Source organism: Rhinolophus sinicus, linkage group LG12 (genome assembly GCF_036562045.2).
Source record: "Rhinolophus sinicus isolate RSC01 linkage group LG12, ASM3656204v1, whole genome shotgun sequence".
In the NCBI taxonomy this organism is placed as follows: domain Eukaryota; kingdom Metazoa; phylum Chordata; class Mammalia; order Chiroptera; family Rhinolophidae; genus Rhinolophus; species Rhinolophus sinicus.
The window spans coordinates 57,396,364-57,412,888 of record NC_133761.1 but is presented as its reverse complement, the minus strand read 5'-3'; positions in this window follow the sequence as shown (position 1 = coordinate 57,412,888).

Sequence of the window (16,525 nt, the reverse complement as noted above, 5' to 3'; positions counted from 1 at the left end):
TGCCCTGACGGTGAGACAGGACCCAGGTGGGTTTGGATCAGAAGACGTTAAGAGGGAGAAGATGGACACCAAAGAGCAGATGTAAGGCAGAGAGGAGACTTTAAAAAATATGTCAGTTCATGACACTCCCCTAATTAGAAACTTCTAAGGACTCCCTTCTGCCCTTAGCACAAACTCCAGACTTCCTAACCTCAGGGAATTTGCCCTCTCTCTGAGTCTCTTTGTTCACCATCTTTCTTTTGGTTAAAGCTCATTTCTTTCTTAGGAACTTTGTACAGCCCTTCCCATGACTTTGAATGGTTTCTCATGAACCTCACACAGCCGCCCTCTTCTAGCAGCATTCATCTAACTTAATTGTCAGTTTCTTCCCTGACTCCCCCACCATAATGGGAAATAGCTACCAATCTCTGACACCTTATTTCACTTTTCCACATGGTTATTATCACCACCTGATATTTTTCATACTGGTATGAAGTCTTGTTTATTTATTCTTGGCCTCTGCCCACCAAAATGTGGTGTAGGGAACCATTGCATCCCGAGTGCCTAAGAGTGCATGGCAAATAGAACATGCTCGAAAATTGCTTGTTGAATGAGTGAATGAAAGGTGTAGTGGGGCAGGTAGAGGTTTTAGATTCACTCATCTGTTTATTAACTCATTAGTTTCTCCAGTGTTTGACCCTACCTCAGCTCCATATTAGCTTTGATACGTTGGGCCATTTACCTAACCAACATGGACGCCAGCATTCGCGAACGCTAAATGAACATAGGAAGTTTTACTTCTCAGAGTTGCTGTACATATGGAACGAGATGGCTCACATAAGTTTCTGATGAGTGAACGCATGCATGGCCCTATTGCGGTGTGTGGCACTTAATAGGTTCACTTATTCCTGCATACCCAGCTCTTGGTATTGACAGGTGAATGAACTACCGTTAGTTTTCATATCCTTCTCGACTAGCATTAATGAGTACAGATTAGTTCATTAGCTCAGCCTTGTCTGGCTGCTTCATTGAGGTCAGAGAGAGAACACACACATATTTCCCATGGGTAAGAGGAGCATGTCGTAGATGGGACTAGTGATCTGGAGTTGGGGGGATGAAGGGCTGGGTGTGTGTGGGGCATTCTGCATTGGTGCAGGTTGAGGAAGAAAAGCTTGGGGTACTAGAATGTTTTTGAGGAGAGAGACGTCGAAGCCTCCATTTTGCCTGCTTGGGAAATCACTTCACGCTGTGCAGAGGGAAAACGTTCTGTTCCTGGACAGCTCCTGTCCTTGTCACCTGGAGCTGGGGTAGGATGGCTCGGTGGGGCTGGACTGCTTGAGTTGGAATCTGGCGTTGCCATTTATCAGCTGTGTGACCTTGGACAAGGTACTTAACATCTTTGTACCTCATTCTCCTCGCCTGTAAAATGGAGCCGATGATAATAGCAGTCTCTAATAGGGTTACGATGATGAGGGGACCTATCAGATGGGAGGGGCTTAGAACATCTTTCTAGATCCAGTTTCTTGATCTACAAAACAGTGCTCAGAATACCTGCCTCATAGGATTGCTGTAGACTGTCGATGAGATAACCATAAAGCTTGTTAAAAAGTGACTATACGCACCATTACGTCCGTATGCATTAGTCCTCATTCTGCTTTCATTTTTCCTCCCCTCTTTCTGTCATTTTTAAAATTTGTATAAAATGCTTTAAAAGTCAGTTGGTGCTCAGGGGTGGAGGCTGTAGTCCTGGTCCATTAACCTACCTGGGGAGTCAAGCAACCTGGACTCCAGTCCTGAATTTTCCACCAAGATATTGGACAGTGCATTCCACCTCTCTGTGGCTTAACACTCTCATCTGCAAAGCGGAAATAACGATGCTGGTGCTACATAGCTCGTGAGATTGTCAATCAATAAAGTCTCAGATGTGCATGTGTTTAAACTCAGCTTATAAGACTATATAGAGTGTGAGGTAGCCCCATCAGATTACCTAGCGAGGTGGGAATGTATAGCCATTGGCCCAGCAATGAACAGTGCATTCATTCCTGCCCTTTTATCAGACATTTTCTCCTCTGACTGCCTGCCCCTACCCACATGCATAGGCGCATATGCTTGATTTCTCCTTTTCTAAAAGTATTGTTGTTACCAGTGGTTATTGCAGTTGATTGAGCAAGTCTATATGTATTTGAAGAAGACATGTGTTTATCTCAGACTCCCCCCCACCCAGCACTAATCAGTTACTCGTATGCCTGCTGTGACTGGGGTGGGGTTAGAGACCCCCTCTCTGTATGTGAGGTGTGATGTTGTGGAGCAAGGAGCCAGGTAGTTACCCTCTCGGTACAAATACTGGTTTATCAGCGCAGCATTAACACACTCTTAAAACTAATTTCTAGATGTGTGGAGAAGCTTTCCTTTTCCCCTTTTTTGTTCTGTTCAAATTTGAATGAAGGAAAGGCTTACAAATTTTGGTCTTTTATGCTCTCTCTGAGACTTCAGAAACAATTGGAGTTTCCTTAACAACTTCCCAGGACAAAACTCGTTGCCGTTTGAACAGGTGATTCCATCACGAACAGGATCTGAGAAGCAATCTTGAGGAGGTTGTTTGAGTTTTGCTCAAGTTAGATATGGGCAAGAAGATAGGTCTAAGGAACCCAAAAGAAGCAGTGCTGAGTAAGCATACACGGAGATGGAAGATTATGCTCTTGGCTTGGATGTCCACCATCAAAGAGTATGGAGTCCTCCAAACCCTTAACCCCAGGCACAGCCTGTTGTGAAAGGACCACAGCTGGGTTTGTTTTATACGCTGTGTGTGTATCCATTGCCCTGAGACCAGCTCTACCACTTAACCTGTGCTTCCCTGACAGCCATGGTGGTTTTGTACATCTTCTACTTCTCTGCAGAATCTTGTATCCTCCCAGGGAAAGTCGTGCGGTGGGCTAGTGGTGAAGTGAGAGGGAAATATGTACACAGAGGGCCCAGCTGAAAATGACTTTAGCACAGAGTTTATTTAATACATCCTCCAAATTGTATTTTGAAGCCTCTGTTAACAAGAAAGCACTCTCTCTTTGAGCAGCGGGAGTGTTTTATAAATGGAATTTGCAGACCGGCAATGCTCCCATTAATTTTCCCTGTCTACAATTACTATCATTACATTCTTAAAGCACTTTTAAAATAAACTACACCATGATGTAATGTGCACACTCTGCGCTCCAGCAATGGGACAACGAGACAGCAGCATCTGGATTTTGGAGTGCTATCTTCTAGGGAACATCTTGATGGCTATAATTACTGTCATGTTATGGGAACTTAAAAAAAAAAGGCGCCAGAGTTCCAAATAAAACATAAAATGGCTTTGATATAATAAATGTTACTATCATTGTTTAAAAATATTGTGACCCGTCTGCTATAGTTTCTGAGAAAGATATTTTCCAGCGCTTGATATTTCCCCCCACCCCTTTCGTATTCTATTACTGAAGATAAGGATGAAGAAAATTCTTAGGACAGACTTGTTTTAAATCAGTGTAACACAATGCCAGCATTGTCTCTCTTCAAGATGAACTTTTAAATTAAATTTGGCATGAGCTTAACCAGAACTCCAAACAGCTTTGCTCCAGAGACACTTTATCCACCCTATTAGGGAGCATTAATAATTCAAATGTTATGGTTGTGGTTAATTATGCTCATTAGGATAAGGCAGGGTCTGGAGCATTTTCCTATAAGACACACTTGCATGCATTGCACCCCTAGCCAAAGCATCCGGAACAGTTTGGGCTCACTCCAAAGGAACTGGGACTGCAAAAAATTCACATATGGCGTAAATGTTATCATCCCACGGGAACCAGTTTTGGATGAGCCCATAATGAACTTGGACCCAGGTATTGGACCAATTTCTGTATAAAGTTATGAAGAATCACTCATGTATGGAAGGAGTCATTATTGTAAGTCTAATCCATGGAGGTATTCATTCAATTTCTTGAGTAAGTTTTGTTATGTGAAATTCATTCGACCTTGTGAAATCTAAGTGATTGTTTCATAATGAGTATTAGCAACTTTAAGGAAGCCAGTGCATCTGACTTGGGCAATTGATTGGCTTTGACGATAGTGTGTACACAGAACCCAAATGGAGTAATCTGCTCTGTTGATCATTTTTCTCTATCAGTTTGCTGATAACATCTTTCAGTTTGAGGATGGACCTTCCAATAATAAGAGTTGGGATTTAACGAGGAAAAATGTATTTGACCTGATCTGGATTTCATCATAGTCAGTGAGTTTGTAGAGTCATTTTTTTTTACATGTGTCACATTGATGTACTACCTATCTCTACATGTTCTCTTGAGCAGTGACTTCTTTCTATTTCATTTGGTATCACGTTTCCCCTTTTCTCAAAATCTTGTCCATACGTCTTCCGTGTGGCTGATTAGCAGTAAGTTAGACTACAGAATTGAGGATGACAGGGGTTCAGTCTCCAGGTGTAAGTTTCTTTAGCCTCAATCTACTTACTGGGTAAGTTTCTTCAGCAGTCAGCACTGGCCAGCTCCCTGGAGAAAGCAGAGGAGATCATCCCAGGCCAAACCAGTGGGCGAGTGTTGTTGACCCTGGTAACCCAGCCCACTTCTGGAAAAACCAATCCCAGCAGAGGCTCTCCTGATAACAGATTATAGGGCCTACTTAGGTACAGACCAGAGCACATTGTTAATGTCTGTGCTTCTAAGCCTGCTGTCCAGAAGATATTGTACTCACTAGACACTTTCCAAGGTCTGTTCTTTCTCAGAAGTTGGTCTTAGTTATCACAATCCATAATACTGTTAGGTTGGAGAAAAATGGTGCATTTGTTTGCAAGGGATGTGAGACCAATTGATGGAGGGCTATTTGCATACTACCCTAAAGTCCACGTCGGGTTTTTAATTTGCTTTGGTGATACAGCTTTGAAAATGCTCAATTCTTTACTTGGTTGCATAAGTATGCGTCTGTTCTTCGAAAAATAGCTCCATCTTTCTACTGCTCATTCTGTCCCTTTATTGTTTTCAGTATGGCTCCTAAGTAGTAGATACTCAATAAGGAAGAATTCATGGGTGTCACATTCCAAAGACTGTTTGTGGAAGTTGTCTTTCTACAAAACAAATGGAACCTTCTCTTTGAAAATATGCCATTTCAGCATTAAGTAGTACTTCGTAAAAACACTTCAGTAACACTAACTGAATATTCAATCCACTTTCTGTTTGTTGAAGCGTTTATGGCTCTTACTCAAGACAAGAGAAATAACAAGGAAAGAAATGACTGAATACAGAACATTTTATTACACACACACAAATAATAGGAGCATATCTGTTAGGTCTTGCCAACTTTTGAAATATGGATTCCATTTGTCTTTATTATGGCCTATTCCCATAGCACCTTTCCCCTATTTATTAATTTTTGTATGTTGCTATTAAGCAGAGATATATGCCTACTGAAAATAGCCAAAGCTATTTCAAGAAATGTGAAAAATTAGAAGAATATATCAACTCATCTTTTTACTGTTCTATCAATAAATTAAGAGGCATGCAACTGTTGTAGTTTACAATCCCTTTTAAAAAGAGTCATATGCATTATCATGGTAAAATGTCCCATCAAATCTGTAATAATCATGGTGACTCACAGATATGTGATTCCCCTTATTAAGAAAAAAAAAAAAAAAGACAGGAAATCCAGTATAAATGAGCTGTTTTCCTCAGTAGTGTAATAAAACTTAGATAGTGGTATATGAGTTTTTGATTATATCATCCACCGATAATCTCTGGGTTCATTTCCTCCCAGTGAAGAATCAGACTCTTTCTTCCCCCACCAACCTCCCCCACCAAATGTTTGGCCACTAACATTTTAGCAGTTCTACTCCCTCAGCTGGGGAGCAGGCCTCCCTGTCGCAGCCACCACAGTGTAGTATATTTTAAGGGCTGTAAATTTTCACCGTCAGATTTGAGCCAGGGGTGTTAAGCTCCAGAAGATACACATCTGCTTCCTACTCAAATGGTCTTTTGTTGTGCTTCTTGGTAGACAGAGACTTGTAATGCCACAAGGATAAATCTCCAGTGGGGAGGGGTAAATTATGGCATTTCAAAAAGAAATGCTCATGACTACACATATAACCAGCCTTAATTCTGTTCTTCAATGCTGTATTTCTTTTCAGAGTTACATGATAATTTTTTTTTATTGCTCTTTAATGAACAGAGTGAGTCACCATTAAATTGCTAAAGTGAAAAATTATTTTGTAACCTGAGTCACAATTCCTGCCTGTATCTGGTTTCTAAGTTTGGATTTCCAAATGTCAGATTTTCCTAAATAGGATCACAGGAACACAGGGCCAGAAAACAAAAGAAATGTCTAAACAACTACTCGGGAAGGGTGCCTGTAGTCTGTGCCAATGTATCCAGCTCATGAGTGTTTATTAAATACCCATAAAGGTAATCAAAGAATACTTAGTGTTAGAAGTATATTTATGTTCTCTCTATTGGACTACCTCACCAACCAAGAGGGGAAAGATGATAGACCAATTTTATAGCTAGCAGCAATGCAAACATATAAATATAGTCAATCTTCAGTGTACTAATGGGTTTTGTTCCAAACTCTGTTTCTAAGTCTTTCTTTTGGAACTGTCAATGCATTTCCCCATAGAAACAAATTTAGAAATGATAGCTAAGTTTCCCAGCCAGCCCACAGAATATACTTAACTCATATGCAACTGAAAACTAAAATGAAAGTAGTTGATAACCAAGTTTCTGGGGATACATGCATTTATTTAAAAAGGTAGTAAGTGCTTACTTGGTGGGACTACAGAGACAATATGGGCCCCTCGGTAAGGACATCACAGTTGAATCAGGTAGTAACTTCCCATTTCTTCGTCTAAGTGCCGTAGTGGAAGATTAGACTAGTGTGTTAGATGAGTACGTAATTCAGTTAAGTTGAAGGTGCAGGGGATCAGGGCAGGGCTCTCAGAGGGTGTCTGAGCTAATTTTGTTTTTCTAGTAGAGAAGGGTGGAGTCCAATTTGGGGGACCAGGAACACATCTCTGTTTGTCCTGTGCTGGTGGCTGTGCCAAAGAGCAAAGAAGCTGTACTATGGTGACATTGGGATTAGAGTGGAACTATAGGTCTCTGTCAGGAGGGCAGTGACCACTGGGTTGGAACAGGGAAGGTAGAGAGCTGCAGCCCTGTCTCAAGGGGGGTTTACAGGTGGAATATGATGTGTGTGTGTGGGGGGGGAGTGTGCAAAGAGCACCCTAGTGAGGGAGGGACCCAGTGGAAGTGTCCTTATGGTGAATAGCTGTGGGGGATGGGCAGTGGCTACAGACATAAGTTATCAGTAAGGTGGTTACCATCAGTCGCTGTGTTATTATTACTGAAAAGGACCATGTTTTCAGAAAGCATGGGGATAAAGTCTAAACTACTCCGCAGCGCATGCAAACCTTATCACAAGTTAGTTCTCTCTAGCCTCATCTCTTGCCCCTTTCCCACCACATTTCCGCCATGTTGGAATGCTGTTCCTGCCCATCCACATTCTCACCCCTGAGTTCTTCACTCCTCCATGCTCTCCGTGCAGTTTTATCTACCACGAGTGTTCTATGCTCCATCTCCCAGTGACCCTCCTAAACCACCCAACCTGAATGTCACCTCCTCAGTAAAGCCCTCTGACAGAGTACGTTCTCCAGAATGCTCCCTCAGTGCTTTGCTTATATCTCTATTATATATTTTAAAAATGTAGCTTAAAAATGTCATCTCTCTCCCCTCCTGAACTGTGAGTTTCAAGGACACAGAGGTACGTGTTGATTTGGACTTGTCTAGTGCCTAGCACAGCACTGGCCCACGATGAGTGCTCAGGGTTTGTTTGATGATGAACTCTGGCCTGACTCAAAGGTTAAATGTAAACACTATTGGTCAGGAAAGATGGTGGTAAGCTTCTTTGACTTTAAACTGTTGGGGAATGCGAAAGACCATCTCCCCAGACTCTTTGGGCAGGCATATCAAGGGAGAGTGCCTAAATGGTATTAAAGCTTTTATGCTAAGAGGTTACACAGAATGCTAGAGCTACATCCTCAGTGATTCTGGGCAGCCGGGATGACTCATAACCCTCAATGTAAGCATCTGGAAGAGTCCATTTTACTTTGGGAGAAACTCTGTGTCACCTTTCCTGAAACAAGAAGTGCACATGAGGCCTTGGCAAGAGGACATATTTCATAAATCTGTAAAGTAAATGAAATTTTTTTTAGGACATCAACTCTTCTATAACCTCTCTTGATGAGTTTGGAGAGCATGTGTTATGACATGGAGCCAATTCTAAAGTAAAGCTTTAGAGAATTTTCTTTCCTGAGCTCCTGGAACACAGAATTGTTCTTGATACTAATCTATGATGATGACTCAGTGGCAGGAAATGACACTGGATGTGTCTTGGGCTCAAACAACACTTGAGGGAAGGAGAAACCCAGAGGCCTGAGATCCTGCCTGGTTTTTTCAGTGTCTTTACTAAAGATGGTTGTCCCCCTTCCTTCTGAGTCTGGTCCAGACACTGTCAGTGAAATGAAGGAACCGTGTACGTGTCATTTGGGTTTCTGGCACCAGAGCTAGCACTTTATTTGGAGTTATGTTAAACTCAATCAAACAGCATTAATGCTGTTATTAAAATTTTGCTTTTAGCAATGAATTAGGCAATCATAGCAGGAGGCGTACTGTATATGACATTAGAAGACAGGGTTCCATTTTCAGATTTTCTACATATACTCGTATCTGTATGACACTGAATGTCACATAACTTCAAGTCTACTGATGTCATCTACTGGGGATGATACTACCTGATAATGATGCCATTCCAGGCACAACTTTACATGGGTTAGTTCTCCTCAATCCCTTTGATGTAGATATGACTGTTATCCATTGTATAGATGAGGTAATTAAAGCTTACAGACATTGCATGTCATGCCCAGAAGGAGGAAGCGGTAGAGCTGGGATTTGAATCCAAGTCTTTCAGAGTCTAATACTGAGCTCTTAAACGCTGTGCTAAATGTTGCACTTAATAAACTAAATATCCTAATATAAATGTACAGTATTATCAGGTACTGGGTTCTTCTTGATTGAATGTCATTTCTCAGTGTCACTCCTCTTCAGCTTCCTTCTGTCTTGCTCTGAGTCTGGGACATCTCTCCCAATCAAATTACGTAAGAATTCCATGGGCTCCTACTTTCTTCCCTTTCTAAGTAGCCAAGGACCATAAATCTGACCAGGATGTAAAACATGACAATTCTGAAGGGATTCTGAGGAAGGAGACCCAAGGAGAGAGTCTTTGAAGTATCACAGGACACAAAAGTACCATTACAAAATAATATACATACACACACACACACACACACACACACACACACACACACACAGAGAGGGTGCCAAAAAAATGTATACACATTTTAAGAAAGGAAAACTGTATTCAAATTGTAATACTCAATATATACCAATAACAAAAGATGAATACAAGTCACGTTTGATTTCTGCAATTACAGGAGGTGCTCAAAGTGGTTACCATCAGTGTCCAGACATTTCTGATTATGGCGAATTACTGCTTGAGCGACGTTGACCAAAGTGTCCACTTGTATATACTTTTTGAGTACCCCCAGTGTGTATGTTTCTGTGGTTCAATTTTCTACTGAGGTTCAATTTTCACATCTGTGTGTGTTTTTTTTTCTCCTCTACCTTCCAACTTTCCCACCTCATATCTAGTCTTCTCTGTCCTCCAACTAGTGATGTTATTAATTTTCTTTTAAATCAAGGGGATATAGTTTATTAACATAACAAATCAACAAGGCCCCCTGGACAAAAGAAAGAAGACATCAGCTAGCTAGATAATTCAGGTGCTCCAAGAGGTGACCAGTTTGCTCAGCTTCGTAAATCTCAGGACCACGCCTTTCCCTTGAGAACCAGTAAGGTTTACACAAAGCCAATTGCTTTAGCCCCAGCTTGCAGTGGAGCATTATGTGTTGTTGGTCATAGCAAGACCCAACAAGAGAGGGAGGTTAATTCACTGCCATGTACCACCACTACTGGGAAATAACTCTTGGCATAAACTCCAGAGGAAGGGCTGGAAGTGTGGTCATAGTATGTGAGATGATGAAATTCATCTCACTTGGCTTCTGACCAGTGTAAGTCTTACACACATCTCTGACATCTGAATAATCTAATTAAACCCTTGTAGAGATTAAATAAACCCCATCATTGCTAAGAGGTTTTTTTTTTAACTGTGTACTTAAATGTGAAAATTTGGGGCTATTTTTTGTTGCAGCATAAGCTAGCTTATCCTAAAAAGTAAGTCTGTCCATAAATTTATTATTATTTTTTTAACAACAACAAATCTAAATAAATGCTTGCCTATGTTGCTGAAAAGAAATGGTTTCTAAATTAGCTGGTGTTTGTCATCAGGTAATTTGAGCAAGGCCACCTCCACGTACACCTGATGGAACATTAATTAGGGAGAAAACTAGACTGGATTTTTCTATTACTAAGTGACAATTTCTAAGTTTCTGAGAGATAAGGAGAATAGAGCTGTGTCTAATGCTTGAGAGGAGCCAAGTCATTTGTGAATGAAGAACACTAATATGGAGAATGAAGATATTCCTGAGAGTAGGACTGAGAGGATAAACAGTTTCCTTCTGGGTAGGGTTACCAGATTCAGTAAATAGAAATATAGGACCTAGGCAATATTTGGGGCATACCTATACTAAAACAATCACTTATTGTCTATCTGAAATTTAAATATAACTGGGTGTCCTTTATTTCATCTGGTAGTTCTTCTGGGCGATGAATCAAATCAACAAACTAGTCGAAGCATGAACTCCTTAACAGTTCTCTAGTCAGTAAAGATTATACTCTTTTGTAATATCTTTAAACATTTCTACTGTATGGATATATGAAATTTGTTCAATCTGTCCTCCATTGATGAGATTTTAGTTTTATTTCCTGTCTTTTTTTGTCATTAAAAACTGGGCTGCCACTAACATTAAAAAATATACTTCCATATATATAGGTTTTAATTCTATAGCAGAGAATTCAAACAATAAGATCGCTAGATCAAAAGACATGTACATTTTAAATTTTGATAGATATTACACAATTACTTTCCAAAGAGATTGTAGCAATTTACACTCCTCTCCTCCATCCTGCACCCAGCAATATACCGGGAAACACATTTCCTTCCATCCTCATTAGTACTCTTTTTAACTTTTGTCAAACTAATGAATAGAAAAATGGTATTTCACCTTAATTCACATTTCTCCAATCATCTATGAAGTTGAATATGTTTTCATTGATTTATTGGCCTCTTGGAAATTCATTCCTCTGAAATGCCTATTTATGTTATTTGCCCAGTTTCCCATCGACTTATCTGTGTCCAATTAGTTTTTAGGTGCTTTGTGTATAGTAGGAATTATAGTAACTTGTTTCTGTGCTGAAATTATTTTTCCTCCTTAATCCATTATCTTTGTCTTCATTTATGACATTTTTTTTGCCATGTGAAATTTAAAATTTTTATATTGAGTTTTCAAATATTGAATTTTCTTTTTATTTTTAAATGTTTTTACTATGAAAGGAATAAATTTCCATGGTAAAAATTCAAATGATTCAAAGATGTTATAGAATGAAAAGCAAAAGTCCTCTTTCTTGCTTTTGGATTTCTTAAGCCGGTTCCCCAAAACTAATCATTGTTAATAGTTTCTTCCTTACCAATTAGGAATTTCTTATGGGTATGTAAGCATCTCTCTCTCTCTCTCTCTCTCTCTCTCTCTCTCTCTCTCAAATTGCTAACATTTACTGAGTACCTGCTTCATGCTAGGAACTGTTCTAGGGAAAATTGCTGCCTATGGAGCTTACATTCTAATGGTGGAAAAAAGTAATAAATAAACTGATAGATAAATAAAGTAATTTCAGATGATAAATTCTGTAAATAAAATAGTGTTAGGACATAGACGGTAATGGTGAAGAGGACATTATTTTAGACAGAATGGTTGAGGAAGGCATCTCTAAGGAGTTGAAATTTGGTTAGAGATCTGATAGATGTGAATATTGTAAAGTACTTTTTAATGTTACTGTGTACCATTCTCACTTAATACTAAAATAGGACATTTTATCAGTACATATAGATTTACCTGTATGGTAAATTTTTAAATTTTGTTAACATGAGACAGGTGACTTCAATTTTACATGGACAGACAATATAAAAACATGTCTGTCTTCGTCTCTGTGTCTCTTGCAGACACAGACCATATGTAGAGTCCATACATTTGATTACTAGGAGAAAGATTATACACATGAGTAATTCTCTTTATTACCAAAGGGAAGTGCAGAGATTATTTGGGGAAGGGCCTCACCAAATATTATTTGAGGTTGGGGACGTCCATGGCTCTCATTTTCTTTCCCAGTTTATTTCTAGCCCCCATGTCTAAGAGGGACTATCAAGGCAGAAAGCAGTCTGAACTGTCTTCTTTCCCCTTGGGGATAGCCTACCATTTTGAAAATACAGAAGCTCCTGTGGTGATACAGAGGGTCAGTTTCCTAAATGGGCATCTCTTTGTTGTGGCTCAGAGATCTAAGCCTGGTTTCTGGGAAACTAAACAATGTGGAAGTGAAAGAGATTCTGTACCCCACATGCTTAGCCACCACTGAGCTGTCAAACACAAACAAAGCGCATTGCCTATTTAAAGGAGAAAGGAGAAGTGTAAGACTGAAGTCAGGTTCGGCAGTTATCTTTGGATTGTTGCTGTCCATTCCGCTCCTGATCCACTCTTCAGTGGGTTGTTGAGAGCTGGTTTGCTGATCCAAACTAACAGACAAACGAATGATTTATGGGACGCTACTGAGTCATGCCTTGCCCCATGGCTGCCTTTTCCCTGCTCTGAGAAATCTCAAATTTATCCTTTTGGCAGAAAGTACCCACAGGGGCCTGTCTGCACAGCACATTCCTGCTGAAAAAGGTAGCCATGGAGTGGCAGTGCGTTATGTTATGAGTTCTCTGCTTCTCTGGTGAACCTGGATGGACGCATCGATTCTTTAGGTCGTCAAGGTTCTCATGTACTTTCTTAATGACTGTGATTAGGTTGAGCAAAATGACAAACCATTTGGGGGGCTCTTGCGGCAATGCTTTGCAAATCTATACAGCAACCAGAAAATAAAACATGTTCATATTGTAAGAAATCCTGATTTAGGTGAAGGAGGACTTGGAATCACCTTGACAGTCAGTCCTCGGTATGCCCTCATTTATTTCACCTCATTCTGCAGGCCTTGGCATGGGTTAAACCAGCCTGCAAAACACTTTAATAGAACACCTATTAAATGCAGGTCTCTGATGTAGGTTCTAAGGCATTAGGGTTAAGGATTCATATGAGATGAATGTGGGAGTAAATTGGGGAAATATGGAAACTGCAAGAGAAACAGAGAAACCACATCAGAAAACAGATGACATGGTTCCTGTTCTTTTAGGAACAATTATGAAATGAATGTGAATAAACCTAAGTAGGAATGAATGCATATAATGCATACTTTGGATATATGTATTTCAAAGAGTGGTTTGCTATGTAATATGATATAATCTGCATGAGTCAGGATGGGTCTGGGAAGACATCCCAAGAAGGTGAAGAAGTAGAGGAAGGCATTTCTCTTATGAAGGTGAGTTGTGTAGGCAGGTCAGAGTGTGCATAAAGTAATGATTGGTTATTGGTGAGGAGACAGGGCTAGGGAAGGTTGAACATTTTCCAGTGAGAGTGACTTGAAGTGATGTTGTCCTACATCTCTGTTGCTGCTGTTCAAAGTTAGCCACATGGCCGGGCCATTGGCCTACTTCTATTCATTTGTTCAGTTTGTCCGTGGGGTCTCGTAGAAGTAATGATAACCAACAGTCATTGAGCACGTACTGTGCCCCAGTGCTGTGTGTGAGTCATCTCATTTGATCTTCAGAGCAACACTGGGTGTTGCTATGTGTTATCATCATCACCACTTTATAGATAAGGAACATATCAGTCACGCTGAGTTAGGTTATGATCTGTAACAAACAACACTCACATTTCAGTGGCTTAAAATGTACAAGCTAATCATGGATGGGTTACATTCTACATGGAGTAGCAGAGGGCACTCTGCTCCCTGAAGCCATACAGGGATCCAGGCTGATAGTGGTTCCATCATGAAATGTATTTCTATGATCGCTGGAGAAGAAAAAGGGAATCTAGTGACCTGGCTCTTTGTTTTTGTTGGAAAGTGATGCATAGCATTTCTGCTAACACTCATTGGACAAAGCAAGTCATATGCCCATGCCCAACTTCAAAGGAAGTAGGGAAGGGGAATTCTAGTGTGTAACTGGGAGGAGAGAAGAGTAATATTGGCCAATGGCTCTGATAAATAACTGCAAAGAGCCTAAGGCACAAGGAGGGGAGGTGACTTGCCAAAGTTTTCACAGATGGTGTGGTTGCATCGCCCTCCACTCTGCAGAACCTACATTTTGCCTTATATGCAAACTGAGGGGACTCAGACAAGATGCTTGGTGGAAATACTGTGACTAGGGATGCAGTTTACTTCTTAACACCTTGCTCTGTTTCTAGACTGCACTGACCGGAACAGAATCTTTGAAAACATAATTTCATAGTATATCTTTGGCCAAGTGGAAAAGAAAAGAGTGAAGGAGATACAAATTGTATAAGAATGCTGAAAATATATTTTGTTTAAGACTGAACTTAGTTGTCAGAAATGTTATGAATTTGTTGACCTTTTGGGGGGAGAATTAGGGGATATTTGAAAGTACTTGTTTAAAAATAACAGATTTTGCCACAGTTGGCCTCTTTTGATCCTTAAGATGTTTAAAAAATTAAAAAGACTATTCTGCTGCATGTTTATTTTGATCATCTTGATGCCTGGATTAGAGTTGCCTGTAGTGATTCAATCAATTGCTGAGTCTAGGATAGAGGAAACCATTTATGAGAGTTAAGAGAGTCAGAGAGGAAGGCTCTGAGGGGAACTGGGGGGGAAAAACGGCCCACAGAGAAAATCAAATGCTTTGAGAAAAATAATGGAGAGTGTGAAACAAGGGGATGGGGTGAGAGGGAGAGAGAGAGAATATGAAATGAGTAGGCCCACCCACATTCATATTTTGTATTCCAAGAAAATCAAATTTCTGGGATATAAGATCAAAAATAAAAACATCCTCTATAAAGAAGCTGTTAAATCAGTGAGCCCTGCCAAGAATTTGAGCACTTCTGTGATCTTCCCTTCCTTGTTGGGGTTGGCAGACCCTTTTCCCGGAGCACTTCTGTTGAGTGACTGAAGCATCGGGGGCCAGAGAAAAGTCCATCTGAGAATTTTATCCTGGCTTCTGCTTTCTGAGTGGGGCACACAAAGGCTCATGTGGTTTTTCTATGGCCCCTGGATTCCCTGGTGTCCAACATAGCAGCAAAGATAACATTTTGTTTTTAATTGCCCAGGGTAAAGAAGTATTCTCTGTTCCAAAAACTGAGAATTTGTTATAATTGGGAATTTGGAATTGGGTCCCTTCCAAATATGACATCAAAACCTAAATTTTAAGGCCAAATCTATACTCTATGGGTAATACTGCTAGATTTTGTGAGCCAAGTGAAAAAGTATTAAAATAAAGAAGGAAGTTGCTATTTAGTATGATACAGATTTATCCATTTATTTATATTTTATTTGTTGGAATTATATTACATCGATATGGTCAGAATGATTGTATTCTCACATATTTAAATTTTAAATTTAAATTTAAAATTTAAAAATAAATTTTAAAGCACTTAAATTTGAGTTAAAATTAAGTTAGTTTACTTAATTTAAATTTAAATTAACTATGATTAATGTAACAAATAATACAGGAGAATATAAAATAAAAAGTTAAAATATCCTTTCCATCTATTCCCAGTCCTCAGAGATAATCTTTAGCTAAAATAAAAAGTTCAAGATCCTGAATGTCATAACATAACTCTTAAACTGTTCACATTTCAAATGAAAATCACTTATTATATTAAGAACCAGAAAGATCTCGACTGAAAACTCAAAACTGAAAGAGAAAAGACAATTAATAAATGCCAACACCAAGCTGACAGAGATATTAGAGTGATCTGACAAACATTTTAGGGAAGCTCTCATAACAATGCCTCAATGAGCAATGATGAACATTACAAAATTTACAACAGTTACAAATTAAAAAATACAAAACATTAACCAAGAAGTAGAAAGTCTCAGGAATGAAATAGAAAATATAAAGAACTAAATGGAAATTTAGAACTGAAAAATACAATAACCAAAATAAGAAACTCAATGAAGAAATGAAAGCACAGCATGGGGAGGGGGGTGGAGAACAGAGAAAAGATTCAGCTAATTGGAAGAAAGAAAAATAGAAATTACCCAATCTGAACAACAGAGAAAACAATAACTGAAAACAAAACAAAACAAAAAGCATGAACAGAGACCTGAGGAATACAACATTGTGTCATCAGAGACCTGGAAGGAGATGAGAAAGAGGAAGAGGCTGAAAAACACTCCAAGAA